The sequence below is a fragment of the Entelurus aequoreus genome, linkage group LG05 (genome assembly GCF_033978785.1).
Source record: "Entelurus aequoreus isolate RoL-2023_Sb linkage group LG05, RoL_Eaeq_v1.1, whole genome shotgun sequence".
Lineage (NCBI taxonomy): Eukaryota > Metazoa > Chordata > Actinopteri > Syngnathiformes > Syngnathidae > Entelurus > Entelurus aequoreus.
Window position 1 is genome coordinate 34265586 of NC_084735.1, and position 12106 is coordinate 34277691.

The window sequence follows — 12106 nt, forward strand, 5'->3', positions numbered from 1 at the left end:
ATATATTTTTTTTAAAATTTAATTTAATTAATTTATTTATTTATTTATTTTTACATTTTTTTTATTTTATTTTATTTTTAATTTTTAAAAAAAATAATTTTTATTATTTACTTACTTTATTTTATTTAATTATTTGTATTTGTTATTTTTAATTTAATTTAATTTGTATTTCATTTTATTATTATTATTATTATTATTATTATTATTTTTTAATTATTATTATTTTTGTTTAATCTTATTATTTATTTGTGTGTGGCGTCGCGCGGGTCTCGCTTCCTGTTGGGTGGGGTCCGTGCCCGTGTGGCCCGACCTTGCACTGTGGGGTCTCTGTTGGCGACAAGATGTGGTGGCGGCGCGGCGCCCGTGTCTGGTCTGGATACTGTGTCTCGGTTGTTTGGGCGGTGGTGTGTTTGTGCGGGTTTGGGTTGGGGTGTTGGGGTCTTTTGGTGTTGGTGGTGGGGTGGGGTGGGGGGGGGGTGGGTGGGTGGGGGGGTGTTGGTGTCTCTTGTTTGCGTGTTGGCGTTTGGGCTTGCTGGCGGGCTGGCGCTGGCTGGTATCTGTGATCCTGTTGGCGTGTGGTTGCCGGTCGCGGTTTTTTTTGATCGCTTTGATTTGATTGGGTGGTGCTGGCTGTCTGGGGGTGTTGTGGCTGCTGTTTCTGCTGCCGTTTGTTTGTGGTGTGGGCGCCCGTGGCTGCTGGGTCTGGTGCAGGGGGGTGGCTGATGTCGTGACTGGTGGCAGCGCGCGCGCGTGGTGGTTGTCGGGGCTGACAAACTGTGTATATGTATATGTATATGTATGTATGTATGTATGCATGTATGTATGTATGCATGTATGCATGTATGCATGTATGTATGTATGCATGTATGCATGTATGCATGTATGCATGTATGCATGTATGCATGTATGCATGTATGTATGCATGTATGCATGTATGTATGCATGTATGTATGTATGTATGTATGTATGTATGTATGTATGTATGCATGTATGCATGCATGCATGCATGCATGTATGCATGTATGTATGCATGCATGCATGCATGTATGCATGCATGCATGCATGTATGTATGTATATATAAGTGTATGTGTATGCATGTGTATGTGTGTATGTTTATGTGTATGTATATATATATGTATGTATATTTCTGGGGGTACGTTCTGGGCCTGCCTGTCTGGTGGGGGTCGGCGCCTCAGGCTACTGCATCCTGACTGCGTGTCTGGAGCTCCTGGGTCCCACCGTCCATCCCTTCCGGGTGCCCGTCTTGGTTGGGGCCTGCTGGGTCTGGTCCCTGCGTCTACTGCGGTAGCTTGGTGCTGCAGGGTATTCCGAGGTGCTGCGAGTCGGCCAGTTGTTGGGGTAGCGACCTTGTGTGTCAGCATGTCTGTGATCTTCTTTTAATTATTTTATTTTTTATTTTTTATAAATAGATTTAATTATTTATTTATTCTTATTTTTTAATATATTTTATTAATATTATTATTATTATTATTATGTATTTATTTATTTTATTTATTTATTTCCCCTACCTCAGGGGGGGCCTCGGCGGGGCGGTTGCTGGTTGTTCCATCTCCATCGTTGGGGTCCCTGCGGGTGGGGTGGGTGGTTCCCGTGGCCCCGTGCTGGGTGGTCCTGTGGCGGCCGGCTTGGGTGGGGTGGCCGTGGGCTGGCCTCGCCGCGCTCTCTGGGGTTGGGGGGGGCTCGTGGGGGCCCGGTTGCCGGTGGGACGGGGGCGGTCTTCCCGTCCGGTTGCGGGGGGTCTACGGGCCTCTCGGGCGGGTCGTCCCGCCTTTCTGTCCGTGTGGGGTGTGGTCTCTCGCTGGCTTGGGGTCTGGCTTCCCCCTGCTTTTCTCGTGCCTTGTCCTCTGCCGGGTGTGTCTGTCTCCGGCCTGCTGCTGGCCCTTGTGGGCGGCGCGGTGGGCCAGGCTCTGGGGTTCCTGTCGCTGTCCGGCTTGGCTGTGTGGGGGGGGGGGGGGTGGCCCCTGGTTCCCTGGGCACCACACCTACTGTTTGTGGGATGGGCTCTCGGGGAGGCTGGGGTCGTACTCTGGCTCTCGCACACACTGAGAGTCAAATGTATTGTATATGCAAATTCACATATACTCACACACATACATACAGACATACATAGGTACCTACGCTCCCACATACATATACAAATAAATACAGTACATATTTACACACTCAAAGTTCGTACATCCACACGCACATTCATTATACAAACATACTGTATACACATACTGTACATATACATTCACTGTACAAACACACACACACATATACTGTACATATACATTCACTGTACAAACACACATATACACATACTGTACATATACATTCACTGTTCAAACACACATACTGTATACACATACTGTACATATACATTCGCTGTACACACATATACACATACTGTACATATACATTCACTGTACAAGCACACATATACACATACTGTACATATACAGGTACATATGCACACATACACTCATGCACATAATCCCGTTTCATCAAACATATATTAACGTTGTTGCCCTAGGGTAAACTGGGTATAACACATGGCACACTGACAAAGCTTAACCCAGGGGTCACCAACGCGGTGCCCGCGGGCACCAGGTCGCCCGTGAGGATCAGATGAGTCGCCCGCGGGCCTGTTCTAAAAAAAATAATAAATAAAATAAAATTAAAATTAGTTTTATTTTTATTTTTATTTTTTATTTTTTTTATTTTTTTAAATTAAATCTACATAGAAAAAACACAAGATACACTTTCAATCAGTGCATCAACCCAAACAACCTCCCCCATGCACACTCATCCACACCCACTCACACAAAAGGGGTTATTTCTTTCTGCTACCAATATTCTGGTTCCCACAACATAGACAACACATCTGCAAGGGACACAGTCCCTGAAGCACACATGATTGTATAGGCTGCTGGTCCACTAAAATTTTCATTAATTACTATTTTTTATGTAATTATTTTTATATTGTTTTACTTTCTTTTTTATCCAAGAAAATGTTTTTTATTTATTTATTTATCTTATTTTATTTTATTTTTAAAAAAAGGGCCTTATCTTCAACAGACCAGGTTGTCAATGAAATTAGATTTGTTTAAAGGGTTTTTAAAACCAGGCCCAGTGCAAATAATGTCCAAGTCGGACTCAGCAACACACACCTTCATTCATGTACACAGAAAAAAATTAGGGAACACAACAGATTGCATATAATTTATAAACAAAATTACATTTTCAAAATAAGCATTTATGTACAGTCCAGATTATGTCCAGGTCACTCAAATTAGGAAACACAACAACAGATATCATATAATCTATAAACATAATTATACTTTCAAAATAAGCCTTTGAGGACTTCTCATCTTTTTTTAAATGTTTTTTGGCATCATTATTGTTTTCAACCATGTAACTTTATAAAGTTAGAAAATACTGAATAAATGTTTTAAAGAAAGTAACACTAAGTGAATATCTGTTTTTGGCCTTAAAAATAAACATTTTACCGAGTACTATAATTAAATTGACTAAATCATGATTGTCAATGAACTCTCCTAAAATATCAGAAACCACATTAAGCTTCATAAACAAACCAATCTTTAAACACATTTTTTCAACTTCCACCCAAAACAAAGACACAATATGACAATACCAAAACAAATGCAGGGTGGATTCAGGCTCCTGACAACAAAATCGGCAATCATCTGACTCTGTCATATTCCATAATTTTAACATTTTCCCTGTGGGTAAAAAGTTATAAATAATTTTAATTTGAAAATAACGATTTTGCACATCGATAGTGGTTTTATAGATTAGTTTGAATATGGCATCCCATGGCAACGGGCAGTCAAAAAAGTCCTCCCATTTTACATTTGTGTTGTATGGGGCAGCCTTCAAAGATTTCTTTATTAAATAAAAATTATATATTTTTCTATTTATTTTAGTTCCTTTTTGCCAACTAGAATTTCTTATTAGAGGTTTACAAACTAATAATTTAGTAGTTCCATAATTAATTATTTGTTTCCATCTTTTCCCAATTACTCCAGTTAGTTGATAAAATGAAAAGCTTGAGCAAGCATTACCATACATAGCTCTAAATTCATCATACTTCATAATTTTACCATTCTCATTGATAATATCATTGACAAAAATGATTCCTCTTTCAAACATATTTTTCCAAAAGAAAGGCTTTCCATCTATTACAATATTAGAGTTCATCCATATTAACTGCTGCAAAATATCGTCTCTTTTTTCTGGCACATAAAATTGAAAACACCACTATGAGTGGATTGTTTCCTTTATGAACCCCGCCATGTTTCCCAGCAGACTCTCTGGGAGGGGATCACTTGTAAAAAAGGATACAATTTCTTTTGATTTAGTACATGTTTTTTGTCCAACAGGACATTTGTGTACCACTCAATGTTTAAATACATCTTTGGAACAATTGATGCTTTTAAAGACAGACACATCGCTTCAAGGTTGAGAAGTTTCAGGCCCCCATATTCATACTCTTTGTACAAAACCTTTCTTTTAATCTTTTCTGGTTTGCCGTCCCAGACAAAATCGAAGACCCTCCGCTCATAAATCTTAAAAAAGTTTTGTGATGGAGCTGGTAATGACAAAAACAAATAAATAAATTGAGGAATAATTAACGTGTTGGCAATAGACATTTTACCATACAAGGTTAGGGATTTCCCTTTCCATAATTGCATAATTTTGTCCAGCTTTCTTAGTCGATTATCATAATTTACTGAGCCTAGATCTTCCAGATTTTCTGGGACAACAACACCAAGTATGTTAACTGGTCCATCTGTCCACAAAACAGGCACTTTGCATTCCATTCGAAAGGACGTTCCCTTTAGATTTCCGATCCTTAACATTTTACATTTATCATAATTAAGCTTAAGGCCAGATTGCTGTGAAAATATGTCCAAAAGATTAAGAAGGTTCCGCAAACAATGAGGAAAAATCTTATCTTTGTGAATCAGCCTTTTCTGACATGAACTTCATCAAGAACAAACACAGAACACGCCTCACTAATGCACATCTGCAAGACTCACTGAGAGTTGCAGTGTCAAGTTACACACCAGAGTACAACACACTAGTTAACAGCATGCAATGCCAGGCTTCCCACTAACTGACAAAGAAACAGATAACAGATTTGGTGTCCAGTTCAAAGTGTGACATGATTTAAAAATTTGAGAGTTTACTTTTGTATTTTACATGAGTTATTATTTGTACAAACATGGTGCAAAGTAAATCATGATTTGTTAAAAAATGTTAGTGGCTGGCTAGTTAAAATGGGATATTGTGATTTCACAAGACTGTCTTAGAAGTGATCATTTGAAAATGTTCAATTTGAAAAATGTGCACTTAGAGAAAATATAAAAATAAAGTGTTGCATATTGATATTTATCTGTTTCTATATATATTTATTGTGAGAAATCATTAAGATGATCAGTGTTTCCACAAAGATAAATATCATTAATTATTAATAATAACAGAGTTAAAGGTAAATTGAGCAAATTGGCTACTTCTGGCAATTTATTTAAGTGTGTATCTAACTGGTAGCCCTTCGCATTAATCAGTACCCAAGAAGTAGCCCTTGGTTTCAAAAAGGTTGGTGACCCCTGGCTTAACCTATTGTTACTATAACAATCTACAAGGTTAATGTAGGTTGCTTCTCTTTCTTCCCCTCCATTTTTCTGCATTCTTTCGTATCTCAAGTTATCATTACGTATATGTATTGTTGCATTTGAACAATTGTATTGTTGATAATAAAGGTAAAGTATTGGTATTGTTTATTATCAATAGCACTATTTCTATTGGTATTCATATTGCTCCATTTTTAGTGTAATAATGCTCATTGTCATTTCTGTATAATTTTTTTATTTTCGCTAACTGCTTATTTGCTATTACTTTTACCATCATATTTGTACATGTTGTATTTGCTGATGTTGCTCTGTTGTTGTTGTTGTTGTTGTTGTTGTTGTTGTGTTTGCTGTTGTTGTTTTTGTCTCTCTGTCTAATCCCCCTCTTGTCCCCACAATTCCCCCCTCTGTCTTCCTTTTTCTCTCTTTCTATCCCCTCCTGCTCCGGCCCGGCTGCACCAAATGATTATATAAATACATTTAATAAAGTCAAAATACATGTAAGGCAACAAGAGAAGTATCCTACACTTCTCTTTTGTAAAGTAAATCTGAACAGCCGATATGGGCATCTACATCTGCTATATGATTTGCCCGAGAAGCTGGGCAGGACATTATAAAAAAAAAAAAAAAAAAAAAAAAAAGAATCACCTAATTAAATATTCAAACACTGTGTTAGTGTTCAAACTGTGTGTAATGTTACAGTGACCAAAATTATTAATTTGTTTTTAATGGATACGTAGGCCTACTATGCTACTGTATTCGAATGTTGATCATTATGGTGGTACAGTATGTTTTCTGAGGTGGTACTTGGTGAAAAAAGTTTGAGAACCACTGGACTAAATTATGCTTACCCGAATGATGAGACCACATACAAAGACAAAATTAGCATAACATTACTTTAAATGCATAATTTTAGAGTTTAAATCAGTTATGTTTATTTTCATGGGTCACCCACAGGAAAATGTAGTGGGAATAAAACAAGTAAAACCAGCTGGACCACCTGTGTTTTTGGCGCCACAACAGCAAACAAGGATGACCACTCTATTATTTAACACGGCGAGGATGCTTCAAATGCTTCTGCAGTCGCTCTTTCTCAACTCATTCAGAGTGGAGAGACAAGGGAAAGCCCAGAGGCACAATCCCTATTGAAGGCAGCTGAGCAGCCAGTTTTTCTCTCTTTGCTTACGAAAACAACAAAGAAACTGCTGATGCATTGGATAACCAATCATATTTAGAACACAATAAGGAAACTGCAATGATCTCCGCCGCTGGAGAGCAACCAGTTGCCCACACAACTTCACAGATGAGTGACAACAATGCACAACCGAGCAGCATGATATAGATTATGGTGAGGGAGCCCCCGGGGCCTTTGCAGATGTTCATTGTGTGCCAGTAAACTGTGCAAAAGTCAACACTGGCTTAGTTGTAACAGTAACTAAGATACTGTTATCAGGATCAAGGTGCATGAATACAATTTCATGCACCTTTCATACAATTTCCTCAAAACATAACATTTGGATGAATATCTGGATAAAGGTGCAGTCACACTGCTTACAAACAAAATGACTTGCAACTGTACATGTTTAGGGGGCTCTGCAAGAAAGAGAGGGGAAACTAATTATATTGTAACAACATGCTTGTTATAATGTTGATGCTCAAAGTTCCAATGTTCATGAATGTACCTAATTGCCTAAAAACTTCCTCAGTGGCCTTGTGGTTAGAGTGTCCGCCCTGAGATTGGTAGGTCGTGAGTTCGAACCCCAGCCGAGTCATACCACAAGACTATAAAAATGGGACCCATTACCTCCCTGCTTGGCAGTCAGCATCAAGGGTTGGAATTGGGGGTTAAATCACCAAAATGATTCCCGAGCGCAGCCACCCCTGCTGAAAGTGGTGTGTTGCTGGTGTAGGGAGCTACAGAAACGTGAGTTGGAGAGGGCAGTGTTGGAATCCGGATACAAGTTTAAAAAGTGCACCCGGCTCAGTCTTTCTCAATATTACTCACCAGAGGATAAAACCAAACCGATGAGAAATTATTATCACATGTCACCATAAGGGTGCCATTGGAGCTGGAACACCCTTGCTAAAGAACCCATTTAAAGGTGACCTATGATAAATTGCATCTTCTCTGACTTATAAATGTTGTCACAATGTTGGATACTCGTGTTGAACAATGTCAAAGCGTCAAATCATAATATACAGAGACATCCTGGATGGAAACCAATGCTTCCCATCCAATCTGATGGAACTTCAGAGGTGCTGTGAAGAGGAATAGGCGGAACTGGCCAAAGCTAGGTGTTCCAAGCTGGTGGCATCATAGACTTGAAGCTGTAAGTGCTGCCAAAGATGCATCAACAAAGTATTGAGCAAAGGCTGTGAATATTTATGTACATGTGCGAATACTTATGTATATGTGAATGTTTTATTTTTTATTTTGAATAAATTGGAGAAAAAAAAACCCTAAGCCTAAACATTGTCATCATGAATGAATTGATGATGAAGGAATCTATTTCGCAGTAAGGCTGTAACATAACAAAATGTGGAAAAAGTGAATGCACTGTAAATCACTTAGGGTCATTGTGGCAATTTCAGAGCTTTTAGCAACATAAAAATACACACAACTCTTGACACAGAGGTCTTGCAGAATATTTTAGTAACCGCAGAAATGGAGTGTCAAACTTGTTTTGATTGAGGGCCACATCACACTTATGTGATAATAAACGGATAATTTGCTTTGAAATAAGTCAGACTGACAAGCAGACATTCAAGTATTTATTTTAATTTGAACAAAAACATTATAGAATATATTGTAATATGTGCATGATGAGAAAATATCAAAGTTAAAACACATGCAATAGTATGCAGTACATGCATATTTTCTGTCAAAATTGAAAGAACAAATGTTTAGTAAGAAAGATGAGGTATTTTTCTGACACACATTAATCGCAGGCTTTCAAGACCCGGGGGTCTTGAGTTTGACATCTTTGTTGTTGGAGATTGGCTTTTCAAGAATCCAGCTGTGTAACTTTTAATATTGACTGTGGCATAGATCTTCAGATCTTTGCCAAAGCCAAACAATCCTAATTTGGATCAGCGCCAAATTACACACATTCATATTGTAAATAACACTATCAATTATTCTCTGATAAATGAGTCGGCCAGCTGCTGGGGTAGTGACCTTGTGTGTCAGCATGTCCGTGATCTTCTTTTAATAAATTATTTATTTATTTTATTTTATTTTTATTTTATTTTATTAATTTTTATTATTTTTGTAAATGTATTAATTAATTAATTAATTTATTCTTATTTTTTAAATTTTTAAATTTTTTAAATTTAATTTTTTTTAAAAATTAATATTATTTTTTATTTTTCGCCTCCCTCAGGGGGGGGGGGGCACTCGACAGGGCGGTTGCTGGTTGTTCCATCTCCATTGTTGGGGTCCCTTCGGGTCGTTCCCGTGGCCCCGTGCTGGGTGGTCCTGCGGCGGCCGATTTTGGTGGGGGGTGGGCTCTTATCCCCCAAGCAAGTAAAAAATATAAAATAAACAGTAGGCCTATATGACACTACAGTAATCTCACATAGACAAAAAAGCTAGAGTTTTCCAGGTTGATTTTCCTAAATAATTCATAGTCTAGGTGTCATTAGATAATACAAAACAATTGCCATTGCAAACTGGCAATTAAAATGAGTCACTCAGTATTCTAAAACAGCAAGTGTATGTATCCTCTTATCGAAGGCTGTTTGGAGACACTGCATACATACAGAGTTGAATATAAATAAGACAACGAGGTCAGTGTAGAATAATGGTATCATTCTTATCTCCATGTTTAGATTGTTTGAAGCTGATTCCCCAAGAGCAACAGCATTTCAAATGCACTGCTTTTTCAATTTCACCCCACACATGAGCTATATTTGCACAAAGTATTGGTATCGGATTGGTATCGCCAATTCTAGCCGGAATTTTTACCTACTCCTTTTCGAACATGTTGAAAAGAGAAACTGGAAATTGTGATGTATCATGTTGTATGCTTGCATGTTCGAAATAAACTCAAACTCAACACAACTCAACGGTATGAAATTGGAAAGAAAATCAGCGGTGTATCGCACATCACTACTGATTTCCAACCTGGCCACCAGCTTCTTCTATGTCAAATTTGTAACATGGCCGTCTGGCTCTTTGATGCCACTGTGCATGTCAAAATAAAAGCATGTATGTACACAAAAGTTCCCTTTACACAGTGCCACAGCGCATGTCAAAATAAAGGCATAACGGCAGAACAAATCTGCTCAGTAACAAATAAGCAATACAGTCAATTAACAATATATACAGTAAAATAAGGCTTTATAAATCCCAGCAATATCTATAAAATGCCACTAGGTGACAGTAGAGCTCTGCAAACACATTAATTACTTGGCTGTCAGGTGTCTTCAGAGGGTAAGTATAGTTTTTACTTTATTTTTTACTTTACTTTAGTTTTGGAATGATATACTAGTCTCTCTCTCTCTGTCTCTCTGTCTCTCTCTCTCTCTCTCTCTCTCTCTCTCTCTCTCTCTCTCTCTCTCTCTCTCTCTCTCTCTCTCTCTCTGTCTCTCTCTCTCTGTCTCTCTCTCTCTGAGTTCATATTTCATCAACCATTTTATTATATCTTCTAAAGGGACAATACTATGGAATTAAAACTTGGATATACAGTCTTAAAAATTGAGGTACCAGACAAGAACATTTCTGTACCTTAAAGTACATGTTTTAAGAGTTATTTGGTTATTGAAGTATACCTTTATACTACAAAAAAGAGTACAAGGTGATTGAAATTTGTACCATTTCAGCCCTTAGCTGCCACATCAAAAAGATTTTAGCTCATGGACATAGAACATACCTATAATTACTATTAATTGAAATGGAGTTACAAAGGGTTGGAATTGGGGGTTAAATCACCAAAAATGATTCCTGGGCGCGGCCACTGCTGCTGCTCACTGCTCCCCTCACCTCCCAAGGGGTGGAACAAGGGGATGGGTCAAATGCAGAGGATAATCTCACCACACCTAGTGTGTGTGTGACAACCATTGGTACTTTAACCTTAACTTTAAATAGTATTCTAATTATAGTTAAGGCATTTAATGTATTTAGTGAGATTATACAATATTAATAATAATAATAATAGATCTTTCTATTACTCAGTCACTCCATGAACTTGCGATATCGCATATTCTGCTAATCACGCCTTGCAACTTTGTGCAAACACTACAATTTTCTTGCATAATTTGGCCAACAGCGTAATTTTTGCCTATCGAATTAGTCTCTGAGCGGCACTCAAAAGCACACGTCAACTGTCTAATCAATACTTATGTTTGCTTCTAGAGTATACAAAGCACATCAGCATGTAACAATATACTGTATTAACTCTTTGTTGCTCAAACGGTACGATTGTCGTTCTCCTGCTTAGCTCAGACCTACTTCATGTTCATGTTTACAGCACTATGCCTTGTAGTATATAAACATTTGGCAACACAACAGTGTCTTCACTTTCTAGTTTACATGTATTCATATATTTATTTAACCTTTATTTATCCAGGGTAAAACAATTAAGATCATGTTCTCGTTAGCAAGGTTGATATGCAATGCTGATTTAGCAATGCTGACTTTTACATGACGAAGCTGTTGAAGTGTGATGATAATCTCTCATCGTCTCTCATTTACTGACAAAATGGTAGCGTTTTTTTTTTGTAATTATAATCAATTATTAGTAATAGTTATAATTAACTAAAACAGTACTAATTTGAAAAGGAGCTCTGAGTATGTGATTTTACTGCCATCTAATATTTACTTTTAAGTCTGTGTGGTATAAAACAAGTAAAACATCAATACAGTTTGTGTTTTCCAATTTTTTGTTAAAATCCTGCTCTTTTTTAGGGTAAGGTTACAAAGAACACTTGTACACATTGATAACAAATTCTTAAAACTGCAATTTATTGTTATGGAAAAAATTAAACCTTAACACATTGTGTAACTTTCTAAAAAAGCTTATGTTTATAGAATGCGCTTTTACTGCCATATGATGTCTACTTTTAAGTCCGTGTGGTAAAAAACAAGTAAAGCATACCGTATTTGTTTTCCAATTTTTGCTGAAATCTCGTGCTTTTTGAGAGTAAGGTTACGATGAACACTTTAAACACTAACAACGAATGTTTAAAAATGACAACAATTCGATGTTATTGAAAATAAAGTCTTCAAACATCGCAACTTTTGCTTCAGCTTTCTGAAAATTCTAACATTTTAGGCCAAAACAATCACAAAAAAAGAATGCAACATTTTTAGCATCTTTAATTTTTGATCATCATCTCTGTTCTATTAACATTTTATTCATAATTTTTTATCATGATTTGGTTTTATTGTCAAATTGTACTTATTGTTGTGTACATATACTCACATGTTTACGTCATCTTGGCACTA